The sequence below is a fragment of the Nerophis ophidion genome, linkage group LG01 (assembly GCF_033978795.1).
Source record: "Nerophis ophidion isolate RoL-2023_Sa linkage group LG01, RoL_Noph_v1.0, whole genome shotgun sequence".
NCBI lineage: Eukaryota > Metazoa > Chordata > Actinopteri > Syngnathiformes > Syngnathidae > Nerophis > Nerophis ophidion.
In genome coordinates this window covers 17,575,323-17,587,822 of record NC_084611.1, presented here as the reverse complement: position 1 = coordinate 17,587,822, position 12,500 = coordinate 17,575,323, and the positions used below count along the sequence as shown (strand labels likewise).

The following is a 12,500-nucleotide window of genomic DNA, read 5'->3' as shown; positions in this document are numbered from 1 at the left end:
ATGACACAGTTATGAAACATTTCAAGCTTTTTGTTCCTGCCGTGACACTTCTTGCTCCTTCTGCTGAAACAAATAAGAGTCCCAGGCTGTTCACCACAGAATGGAGTAACACCAGGAATGTTATTTGTATGAATCATCTTGGTATAAAGTGCCGTTTAATTCATTGGAATGTGATCACCATTATTCTTCCCAGTTGATGTGAATAACAATATTACATCATCATCATATGTCTTGTGTATATTCTTACTCAAATATAACATTTGGAGCTACAAAATAGCCCAACCTGTTGAGTTGGAAGACCCTAAAACATAGCGTGTGTGTCCCAAAATGTTGTTTTCCTTTTTTTTTCCCCAAGCGGTGAAAGAAGTCCACTTCAGAACCAAGGTTTTGTTCCATTCCCGACTAAAGGAGCATGTTGAGCAGCCGGCTGAGGCGGACTTGGTTGTGTTGTTGCTAGGCTGCCTGCCCACAGACACTCTCTTCTCCTCCTACATGTCTTCTGCTGCCTCTCTCCTCTCACACACAAACAACAACAACAGCTTTGAGCCATACCGCCCAACTATTGGGGCGGTATGGCTCACTTGGTACTTGAGGATTCCAGGTTCGAACCCCGCTTCCGCCATCCTAGTCATTTCAGCTGTGTCCTTGGGCAAGACACTTTTACTCACCTGCTCCCAGTGCCACCCACACTGGTTTAAAGGCCTACTGAAACCCACTACTAGTGAAGTGAAGTGAATTATATTTATATAGCGCTTTTCTCTAGTGACTCAAGGCGCTTTACATCGTGAAACCCAATATCTAAGTTACATTCAAACCAGTGTGGGTGGCACTGGGAGCAGGTGGGTGAAGTGTCTTGCTCAAGGACACCGCGGCAGTGACTAGGATGGCGGAAGCGGGAATCGAACCTGCAACCCTCAAGTTGCTGACACGGCCGCTCTACCAACCGAGCTATACTACTCACCACGCATGGAAATATGCCTTAAAGTTAGTGATGTTGCTGGTAGAAAACTATGATTTACTACGGGCGGTAAAGGCATCTTGAAACTCATGTATATACCATAGCTTTGAAATAGAACAGTTGACCTGCCGCTTTTCTCTTTTTGCCAGGAGAGGTTACCAGAAGGCCACGGATAATCGATTTTTATTATCAAACAATTAAGATTTAAAGGCCTACTGAAACCCACTACTACCCACCACGCAGTCTGATAGTTTATATATCAATGATGAAATATTAACATTGCAACACATGCCAATACGGCCTTTTTAGTTTACTAAATTGCAATTTTAAATTTCCCGTGGAGTTTCTTGTTGAAAACGTCGGGGAATGATGACGTGTGCAGCACCACTTGCGGCTAAAAGTCGTCTCTTTTCATCGCGCAATTACACAGTATTCTGGGCATCTGTGTTGCTGAATCTTCTGCAATTTGTTCAATTAATAATGGAGAAGTCAAAGTAGAAAGATGGAGGTGGGAAGCTTTAGCCTTTAGCCACACAAACACACGGTGATTCCTTGTTTAAAATTCCCAGAGGTGAAGCTTTACTATGGATCAGAGCGGTCAAGCGAACATGGATCCCGACTACTTGTCAACCGGCAGGTTTCGGTGAGAAAATTGTGGTAAAAAGTCGCCTCTTACCGGAGATCTGTGGAGTTTGCGCCGTGCATGCAGCTGCCGTCGACTTCCCTCAGACACTGGCCTCAAGACACCTATGGACACACTCCTCCGACTATCAGGTACTATTTAATCTCACTAAAATACTAGCAACACAATAGAAAGATAAGGGATTTCCCAGAATGATCCTAGTAAATGTGTCTAAAAACATCTGAATCCGTCCCAATGCAATCGCGTTTTTTTTTTCTTCTAGTCCTTCGCTATCAATATCCTCAAAACACAAATCTTTCATCCTCGCTCAAATTATTGGGGAAATGGTCATAATATGGCGTTAACAAAACGTCTGTATTTTTATAATATAGCGTTATATTTTTATAATATAGCGTTAACAAAACGTCTGTATTAATTATGACCCCGGAAGTAAATGGGGGGAAGGTTTTTGTAGGGAGAAGAAATTTGGCGTGACAGCATGCTTTTTTTGTTTTAACTGATTTTACACTTATTTTTTAGCTGATTTTGCAACTGTACAACCTTACAGTCAAATAACCTTGTAAGTGACACATGCTAGCTCCTAGCCAATTTTGCCGCCGTACACCTCAGAGTCAAATAACTTGATGCTTGTCGCTTTCTAACTGTCGTTATGCTAACGTTGACACTAACATTCTACTCGTAGTAAATTTTGAGCCAGTTTTGTCGCCCTAGACCTCAGAGTTATGTAACTTGGTATGTGATACATGCTAACATAGGCATTGTGTCATGCTAATGTTAGCATGCTAACGTTAGCATGCTTTATTTTAAAACTGATTTTATACTTACTTGTTTAGCTGATTTTGCAACTGTACAACCTTACAGTCAAATAACTTTGTAAGTGACACATGCTAGCTCTTAGCCATTTTTGCTGCCGTACACCTCCGAGTCAAATAACTTGATGCTTGTCACTTTCTAACTGTCCTTATGCAAACGTTGGCACTCTAGCATTCTACTCTTAGTAAATTTTGAGCCAGTTTTGTCGCCGCAGACCTCAGAGTTATGTAACTTGGTACGTGATACATGCTAACATAGGCATTGTGTCATGCTAATGTTAGCATGCTAAAGTTAGCATGCTTTTTTTTAAACTGATTTTACACTTACTTGTTTAGCTGATTTTGCAATTGTACAACCTTACAGTCAAATAACGTTTTAAGTGACACATGCTAGCTCTTAGCCAATTTTGCTGCCATACACCTTAGAGTCAAATAACGTGATGCTTGTCGCTTTCTAACTGTCGTTACGCGAACGTTGACACTCTAGCATTCTACGGTTAGTAACTTTTGAGCCAGTTTTGTCGCCGTAGACCTCAGATTTATGTAACTCGGTACGTGTTACATGCAAACATAGGCATTGTGTCATGCTAACGTTAGCATGCTAACTTGTTTTAGCCTATTTTGCCGTCGTACTCTCCAGAGTTGTCAAACTCGGCACGTGTGGCATGCCGATGTTAGCATTCCGTATTGAATAGAATAGAATAGAATGGACTTTATTGTCATTATATTTGCATATAACGAGATTAAGGACTCCAAAATAAGGTACGGTAGTAGGAACAAATATGGGATGAAAATAGATTACATGAGAGATAATAAAGATAAAACTAAGAATTTAAATAAACAGAGTACTATTTAGGACTGGCCGATATTTCGATATACTCGATATATCGCGGTTTTGTCTCTGTGCGATATTGAAAATGACTATATCGTGATATTCGAGTATACGTTCTCACGCAGTTGCTTTTAGCTGCGGGCATTACACTGCATGCGTTTCTCGCTATTTCTTGTTTCTCCTTCTCACAGAGACATTAAACAAGCGCAACTTTTTACATACGTCACATATGTATACGCCCTCGCGGAGCAGAGAGGTAGCAGCATGGGTAACGTTAGCTGTGGTGCGAGTGGTAATACAAGGGAAAGTAGGCGTCAATCTGGTAACAAATGAAAGAAGAATTAATTCCCAAGGAAAACAGCAGGGGGTCCATGGTCTGGCGGTGGTTTGGCTTCAAGTTGGAATATGTCCAATAGACAACCTTATTAAGTCAAGTGTGTGGCAAAAGCGTTGCTACAAAAAGTAACATTAATGCTAATATGTAGCATCATTTGAAAAGTCACCTGCTAGAGAATGAAGAGTGCTTACTCTGCATGTCAACATTTCCAGATCTACGCCGTACAAAAAAAATAGTCAACAACAAAAGGAGATAATGTTCGGAGTAACTTACGAAGGACATACACTGTTTGATTTCTTATTATGCAGCTCATTTTTATTTGACACTTATTGAAATGCCCGGTTTATATTATGATTAGATTTTTGAGTCTTTTGTGTTTTCTGTTGGTTTTGGACTCCTTCGGTTCCTGTTTATGCACCTCTCAGTTGGTTACCATAGTCACTTAGTATTTTCACCTGCCGCTTGTTCCGTACGCACACCTGTGTTTTGTAATCACTGACATTATTTAAGCCTGCCTTCTCCCGTCAGTCAGTCCGGCTTCCTAGTTTGCTTTCTTACAACAAGTGACTACTTCTGTTTCCTGCTCGCTACCTGCTAGCTTCCACGCTAGGTCCTTTGTCTTCTAGCTCCCATGCTAGCTCTTTTAGGTTTTTTTTGCCGTAAGTGCTATGCGCACGTTTTTCTTTGTCAAAGTCTGATTTATTTTTTATTGAATAATTTATTCCTACCACTGTGTCCGAGGCTCGTCTGCATTCCTGGGAGAAGCAATCCTGTACAATATACAAAACACTATACAAAATACTGTACAATATACAGAAAAAGACAAGAGTACTGGAGTAATAAATATGTGTCGGATGTATTGCACTCGAAGGGTAATATCGCACAGTAGGGTGTTAGGGTAGGATATTGTATAGGGGTGAATTGTTTATTATAAGTTTGAGTTAAATTTTCCCAAAATTGCATATTCTAGTTAGTTTTCAAGTGCGGATTTCCTGTAGGCCAGTTCTAAGTCGGCCCATTCCTGTTTATTCCCACACTCAAAGCACAGTGTTCCTCTTACCCGCCTCACCGCAAATTTGACGAGGCAGAGCGCTTCACTGCACAGCAACTTGCCAGAATGCTAACATGGGCCTTCATCACAGACAGGCACACACTCGGACGCCTGTAATTACTGTACATACACTGTACAGTAATGCACCAATTAGACTGCGAGTTGAAATGATTTCTGTATAGGCTGTAGTCCTGTTAGCATATTGTCATTGCATTGCATCATTCAATCAATCCATCGATCAATGTTTATTTATATAGCCCTAAATCACAAGTGTCTCAAAGGGCTGCACAAGCCACAAGGACAGTGGGATGACAATGAGAAACCTTGTAAAGGACCGCCGATGTAGCGTCTCGGAAGAGTTAGTGCTGCAAGGGGGTCTGAGTATTTGTTCTGTTGTGTTATTGTTGTGTTACGGTGTGGATGTTCTCCCAAAATGTAAAAGTTAAGTTAAAGTTAAATTACAAATGATTGTCACACACACACTAGGTTTGGGAAAATTTGTCCTCTGCATTTGACCCATCCCCTTCATCACCCCCTTGGGAGGTGAGGGGAGCAGTGGGCAGCAGCGGTGCCGCGCCCGGGAATTATTCATGGTGTCTTGTTTGGTGTGGGTTCACAGTGTGGCGCATATTTGTAACAGTGTTAAAGTTGTTTATACGGCCACCCTCAGTGTGACCAGTATGGCTGTTGACCATACTGGTCACTCGTGTGTGTGAAAAGCCGTAGTTATTATGTGAATGGGCTGCCACGTAACAGTCCCTTTAAGGTTCATTGGTGCTCTGTATGTCTCCCTACGTCCGTGTACCACTCCGTACAGCGGCGTTTTAAAAAGTCATACATTTTACTTTTTGAAACCGATACCGATAATTTCCAATATTACATTTTAAAGCATTTATCGGCCGATAATATCGGCAGTCCGATATTGTCGGACATGTCTAGTATAAATGTGTATTCAAGTTTTTACTTTAAAAAGTGTAATCCACCCAAAAATTCACAATCTGCCCCTGCAGTGCCTCTGCGGGGCCCCTAGAGGTCGTGGATTCCTTTTTGAAGTCCTCTGTTGTAGGACAGAGAGAAGTCTAAATCAGGGCGGCATGTAGCCGAGTTAGCCTGCGTTAGCATGCTAGATTTTTGCTCGTTTTTCAGAGTGAAATATTTTGGTACTTGCCAGACAATGCCTGTTAGCATGCTAATGTTCATATGCTACCTTTTTTTGTTAGCTAATTGTGTAGGTATGCACCTTAGTCATACTTTGGTACTTGATGCGTGCGAACGTTAGCATGCTGGCATTTCAAACACATTTTCCTGGTACACACCTCAGAGTAATACATTTTTTGGTACTTGACAGGTTAGCATTTTAGCATGCTAAAATTAACATGCTAGTCTTTTTCAATCTAATCTAGCAGGTATAGTATCATGTATTTTGGCATTTCACTAATGCTAACTGTAAGCGTGCTATTGTTAGCATGCTGGCTTCTTGCTCGTTTTTCCGAGTCAAATATTTTGGTACTTGCCAAACGATACCTATTAGCATGCTAATGTTAATATTCATTTTTTTTTTTGTTAGCTAATTGTGTAGGTATGCACCTTAGTCATACTTTGGTACTTGATGCATGCGAACGTTAGCATGCTGGCATTTTAAACACATTTTCTTGGTACACATCTCAGAGTAATACATTTTTTGGTACTTGACAGGTTAGCATTTTAGCATGCTAAAATTAACATTCTAGCCTTTTTCAATCTAATCTAGCAGGTATAGTGTCATGTATTTTGGCATTTCACTAATGCTAACTGTAAGCGTGCTATTGTTAGCATGCTGGATTCTTGCTTGTTTTTCCAAGTCAAATATTTTGGTATTTGCCAAATGATCCTTATTAGCATGCAACTGTTAATATGCTACTTTTTTTTTGTTAGCTAATTGTGTCGGTATGCACCTTAGTCATACTATGGTACTTGATGCGTGCGAACGTTAGCATGCTGGCATTTTGAACACATTTTCCTGTACACACCTCAGAGTAATACATTTTTTGGTACTGGACAGGTTAGCATTTTAGCATGCTAAAATTAACATGCTAGTCTTTTTCAATCTAATCTAGCAGGTATAGTGTCATATATTTTTGCATTACTAGTGATTTAGGGCTATATAAGTAAACATTGATTGATTGATTTAACTAATGCTAACTGTATTCATGCTATTGTTAGCATGCTAGCTTCTAGCTCGTTTTTCAGAGTGAAATATTTTGGTACTTGCCCAACGATACCTATTAGCATGCTATTGTTAATATTCAACCTTTTTTGTTAGCTAATTGTGTAGTTATGCACCTTTGTCATACTTTGGTACTTGATGCATGCAAACGTTAGCATGCTGGCATTTTAAACACATTTTCCTGGTACACACCTCAGAGTAATACATTTTTTGGTACTTGACAGGTTAGCATTTTAGCATGCTAAAATTAACACGCTAGTCTTTTTCAATCTAATCTAGCAGGTATAGTGTCATGTATTTTGGCATTTCACTAATGCTAACTGTAAGCGTGCTATTGTTAGCATGCTGGCTTCTTGCTCGTTTTTCTAAGTCAAATATTTTGGTACTTGCCAAACGATACCTATTAGCATGCTATTGTTAGTATTCAACCTTTTTTTTGTTAGCTAATTGTGTAGGTATGCACCTTAGTCATACTTTGCTACTTGAGCCATGCAAACGTTAGCATGCTGGCATTTTAAACACATTTTCCTGGTACACACCTCAGAGTAATACATTTTTTGGTACTGGACAGGTTAGCATTTTAGCATGCTAAAATTAACATGTTAGTCTTTTTCAATCTAATCTAGCAGGTGTAGTGTCATATATTTTGGATTTTTTGATTGATTGATTGAGACTTTTATTAGTAGATTGTACAGTACATATTCCGTACAATTGACCACTAAATGGTAAAACCCGAATAAGTTTTTCAACTTATTTAAGTCAGGGTCCATGTTAATCAATGCATGGTATTTCACTAATGCTAACTGTAAATGTGCTATTGTTAGCATGCGAGCTTCTTTAGCTCATATTTTTTGTTACTTGACGCTATCCGGCCAGAGTGCTAACATTCAGCTTTTTGTTCGGCTTTGGCTCTTCAGCATTTTACCCAAATTGCAATTTCTTGTTCTTTTGAAAACAATAATCTATATTGTACTGGTTTTGAAGGTGAAATCTACCAAAATGGTCCCCGAATCCTTTGGTCAGTCAGTCTGTGGCCCTTGGGGGAAAAGGTTTTGGCACCGCTGGTCTAAACGCTTCATTGTAGGCTTGTATTTCTTTATAAATGTACATTAATGTCGATTCTGGCCACTTATTGGAGGGAAAAGTGAGGATTAGCTGTCGAAGAGGCATCACATTGAAAAGGTGAATCATGGCTTAAAATATAACTTTTCAAAAAAAAAAAACAAAAAAAAAACAGACATTGCATCTTTCTTTCCACTGTGGGTGAGTAGGCACCCACTTCCCAGTTTGCTTCCACACTCGCAGCTCAAATCTTCCGGATGATGCATGTTGCCACATTTCTTTCTTTTTTTTTGTTGATTTCGAACACACTTACAGCAGAATACATCACACAAATTCATATCTTTACACTTTACATCATGTCCGAAAAGGAGTAGGAAGAAGTAAATCTTATTTAATCCTACCCCTTTCCTACTTCAGAGCGTTTACAAATATATACATTCATTTACTGACTTTTTATAGTAAAATGACATCTTTTTCAGTCACGTCCGTATCCTCTCTCCCCTCCTGCTCCCGGCCGCTTACTGTTAAAGACAACAAATGATTAGATTAACATGTACCACCTGTGAAATTTAATCACCAACCAGCTGTGTCTCGCCATCGGCACTGCCACGCCCCCCCCCCCTCTGATGGTGCTCTGTCCTCAGGACCATGGACAGAGGCGGTGACCTTTGCTCTTGCAGGCAGCGCAGGCCACATCTTCCGTCCCAATTTTATTTTCAATAAGGTTGAAAGTATTTCTCATAATTCTTCTTTGTACTTTGTAAGCACGATTAATTTGAACAACCTCTTAAACTGGATCATATCAATACAATGTTTAATTTATTTACTTAAATCCATTCCTTAATTTAATTCCACATATTGATATGCTAAAGGTTCTTAGTGTTGTTCGTGCATACAAATGTTTTAAATTAGATTTTCCTCCAAGGTTTTATTTCTCCTCTTTTGTTGAGAAGAATTGTTGAACATTCTTTGGTAGCAGGTTATAGTTTTCTTTGTACATCATTTTAGCTGTTTGCAATTTTACCAAATCATCGAACTTTAATATTTTTTGACTCAATAAATAAAGGGCTTGTATGTTCTCGATATCCAACATTATGTATCAGTCTAATTCAGGGGTGTCAAACACATTTTAGATCGGGGGCCACGTGGAGAAAAATCTACTCCCAAGTGGGCCGGACTGGTGAAATCCCTGCACGATAACTTAAAAATAAAGACACCTTCAGATTGTTTTCTGTGTTTAAAAATAGAAGAAGCACATTCTGAAAATGTACAAATCATATTGTTGTTGTTTTTTTACACGTACATGTTGCGGTTAATAGTCTTCTATCTTTATGTCTCGTTATTTATATTTTCAGAATGAATTATGTGATTACGTTCATCAGTCAACTCAATGGTGTTCATTTTCAATCAATCATTATAAAAAAATATCAAAATCAAATTACAGTATGCCATGTATGTAGTTTGATCATTTTCCTCGATTGATCAACTTTTCCGGGCTATATTATACACCCCCGCTACCACCAAACCCCGCCCACCTCAACCGACGCACGGAGGGGGTGTATAATGTAGACCGGAAGAGTTAGGGATGCATGGGATTCTGGGTATTTGTTCTGTTATGTTTATGTTGTGTTACAGTGCTGATGTTCTCCCGAAACGTGTTTGTCATTCTTGTTTGGTGTGGGTTCACAGTGTGGCGCATATTGGTAAGAGTGTTAAAGTTGTTTAGATCACAACCCTCAGTGTAACCTGTATGGCTGTTGACCAAGTATGCCTTGCAGTCGCTTGCGTGTTGATTCAGTAGCCGCACACTAGATGTGGTTGGCCGGCACTCAGATAGCATAGTATTAAATCGGACGCGACGACATGGTCGAGAAGACGTTTAAAGGATTGCCATCATGGCACGCCCTCAATATTGTTGTCCGAGTGAAAATCTGAGAATGTTATCCTGGGGAGATTTCTGGGAGAGGCCCTGAAATCCGGAGAACCTCCCGGAAAAATGTGGGGGTCGGCAAGTATGCAGCTGAGCCACATCAGAGTGATCCAAGTGCCGCATGCGGCTCGCCGACCCCTGATCTACAGAGATACAAAGAATTGCTATTGCAACATCCAGTAGACACTTGTAGAAGAGCCGTTTCTTTCATTCAAAAATTTCAGGTTAATTTGTATATTTAGCAAACTCATCCAGCGGGCCGGATAAAACCTGTTTGCACAAAGTTTCGTTGTACTTGTGCAATGACAATAAAGAACCATCCTATTAGACAATATGATTTGCCTGAGCAGCGAGGAGACACCGAAAGTAACAAGTTGTAGAAAATGGAAAATGGATTGCTAAACGACATACTTGGAAAAAAAAAAATTAAATAAAAAAATACTATATTAAAGGCCTACTGAAATGAGATTTTCTTATTCAAACGGGGATAGCAGGTCCATTCTATGTGTCATACTTGATCATTTCGCAATATTGCCATATTTTTGCTGAAAGGATTTAATAGAAAACATCCAACGATAAAGTTTGCAACTTTTGGTCGCTAACAGAAAAGCCTTGCCTTTACCAGAAGTCGCAGACGATGACGTCACATGTTGATGGCTCCTCACATGCTCACGTTGTTTTTAATGGGAGCCTCCAACAAAAAGAGCTATTCGGACCAAGAAAACGACAATTTCCCCATTAATTTGAGCGAGGATGAAAGATTCGTGTTTGAGGATATTGATAGCGACGGACTAGAAAAAAAAAAAAAAACGCGATTGCATTGGGACGGATTCAGATGTTTTTAGACACATTTACTAGGATAATTCTGGGAAATCCCTTATCTTTCTATTGTGTTGCTAGTGTTTTAGTGAGTTTAACAGTACCTGATAGTCGGAAGGGTGTATTCACGGGAAGTCGTCGGCAGCTTTATGTATGGCGCAAGCTCAACTGATCTCCGGTAAGAAGCGACTTTTTACCACAATTTTCTCACCGAAACCTGCTGGTTGACATTCGGTCGGAATCCATGTTCGCTTGACCGCTCTGATCCATAGTAAAGTTTCACCTCCGGGAATTTTAAACAAGGAATCACCGTGTGTTTGTGTGGCTAAAGGCTAAAGCTTCCCAACTCCATCTTTCTACTTTGATTTCTCCAATATCAATTGAACAAATTGCAAAAGATTCAGCAACACAGATGTCCAAAATACTGTGTAATTATGCGGTTAAAGCAGACGACTTTTAGCTGTGTGTGTGTGCAGCGCTAATATTTCCTAACAGTCCATGACGTCACACGTACACGTCAACGTTTCCAAGACGAAACTCCGCGGGAAATTTAAAATTGCAGTTTAGTAAACTAAACCGGCCGTATTGGCATGTGTTGCAATGTTAATATTTCCTCATTGATATATAAACTATCAGACTGCGTGGTGGGTAGTAGTGGGTTTCAGTAGGTCTTTAAAGCCAGAACATTGGCATTTCAAACGATTTTAGAATGTCATCAGTTATTGGAACAACTGAAGGAACATCCCCAGGGCTTGTAGTCCTGACACCACGTGACACTTTTTTTTTTTGCATCCTCTGTGTGCCCTTTAAGGTATGCCAAGGGATACTTGAGATTTTTTTTTTAATATTCTAAAAATAGCAACAATCCAAAAATCCTTTATAAATATATTTATTGAATAAGACTTCAACAAAATATGAATGTAAGTTCATAAACTGTGAAAAAAAAATACAACAATGCAATATTTAGTGTTGACAGCTGGATTTTTTTGTGGACATGTTCCATATATATTGATGTTAAAGATTTCTTTTTTTGTGAAGAAATATTTAGAATTAAGTTCATGAATCCAGATGGATTTCTATTACAATCCCCAAAGAGGGCACTTTAAAGGCCTACTGAAACCCACTACTACCGACCACGCAGTCTGATAGTTTATATATCGATGAAATATTAACATTGCAACACATGCCAATACGGCCTTTTTACTTTACTAAATTACAATTTTAAATTTCCCGGGAGTTTCGTCTTCGAAACGTCGTGTAATGATGACGTGTGCGCACAACGTAACACGTTTTTAGGAAGTATGAGCGCTGCACACACACACAGCTAAAAGTCGTCTGCTTTAACGGCATAATTACACAGTATTTTGGACATCTGTGTTGCTGAATCTATTGCAATTTGTTCAATTAATAATGGAGAAGTCACAGTAGAAAGATGGAGTTGGGAAGCTTTAGCCTTTAGCCACACAAACACACGGTGATTCCTTGTTTAAAATTCCCAGAGGTGAAACTTTACTATGGATCAGAGCGGTCAAGCGAACATGGATCCTACCGGATGTCAACCAGCAGGTTTCGGTGAGAAAATTGTGGTAAAAAGTCGCTTCTTACCGGAGAAAAGCTGAGCTTGTGCCGTCCATAGCTGCTGTCGACTCCCCTGAGACACTGCGCGTCAAGACACCCGTGGAGACACCCTTCCGACTATCAGGTACTATTAAACTCACTAAAACACTAGCAACACAATAGAAAGATAAGGGATTTCCCAGAATTATCCTAGTAAATGTGTCTAAAAATTATTCCGTCCCAATGCAATCATGTTTTTTTTTTTTAAACTTATTTTTTTTAATCATTTTTTT

General features: G+C 39.5%; 1 protein-coding gene across 3 annotated transcripts in view; it reads left to right on the top strand.

Annotated features, from left to right (window-relative positions):
- The window catches only part of rtkna (rhotekin a), a 220,869-nt gene that overhangs the window by 118,945 nt on the left and 89,424 nt on the right, over positions 1 to 12,500 (top strand). The window lies entirely within an intron of this gene.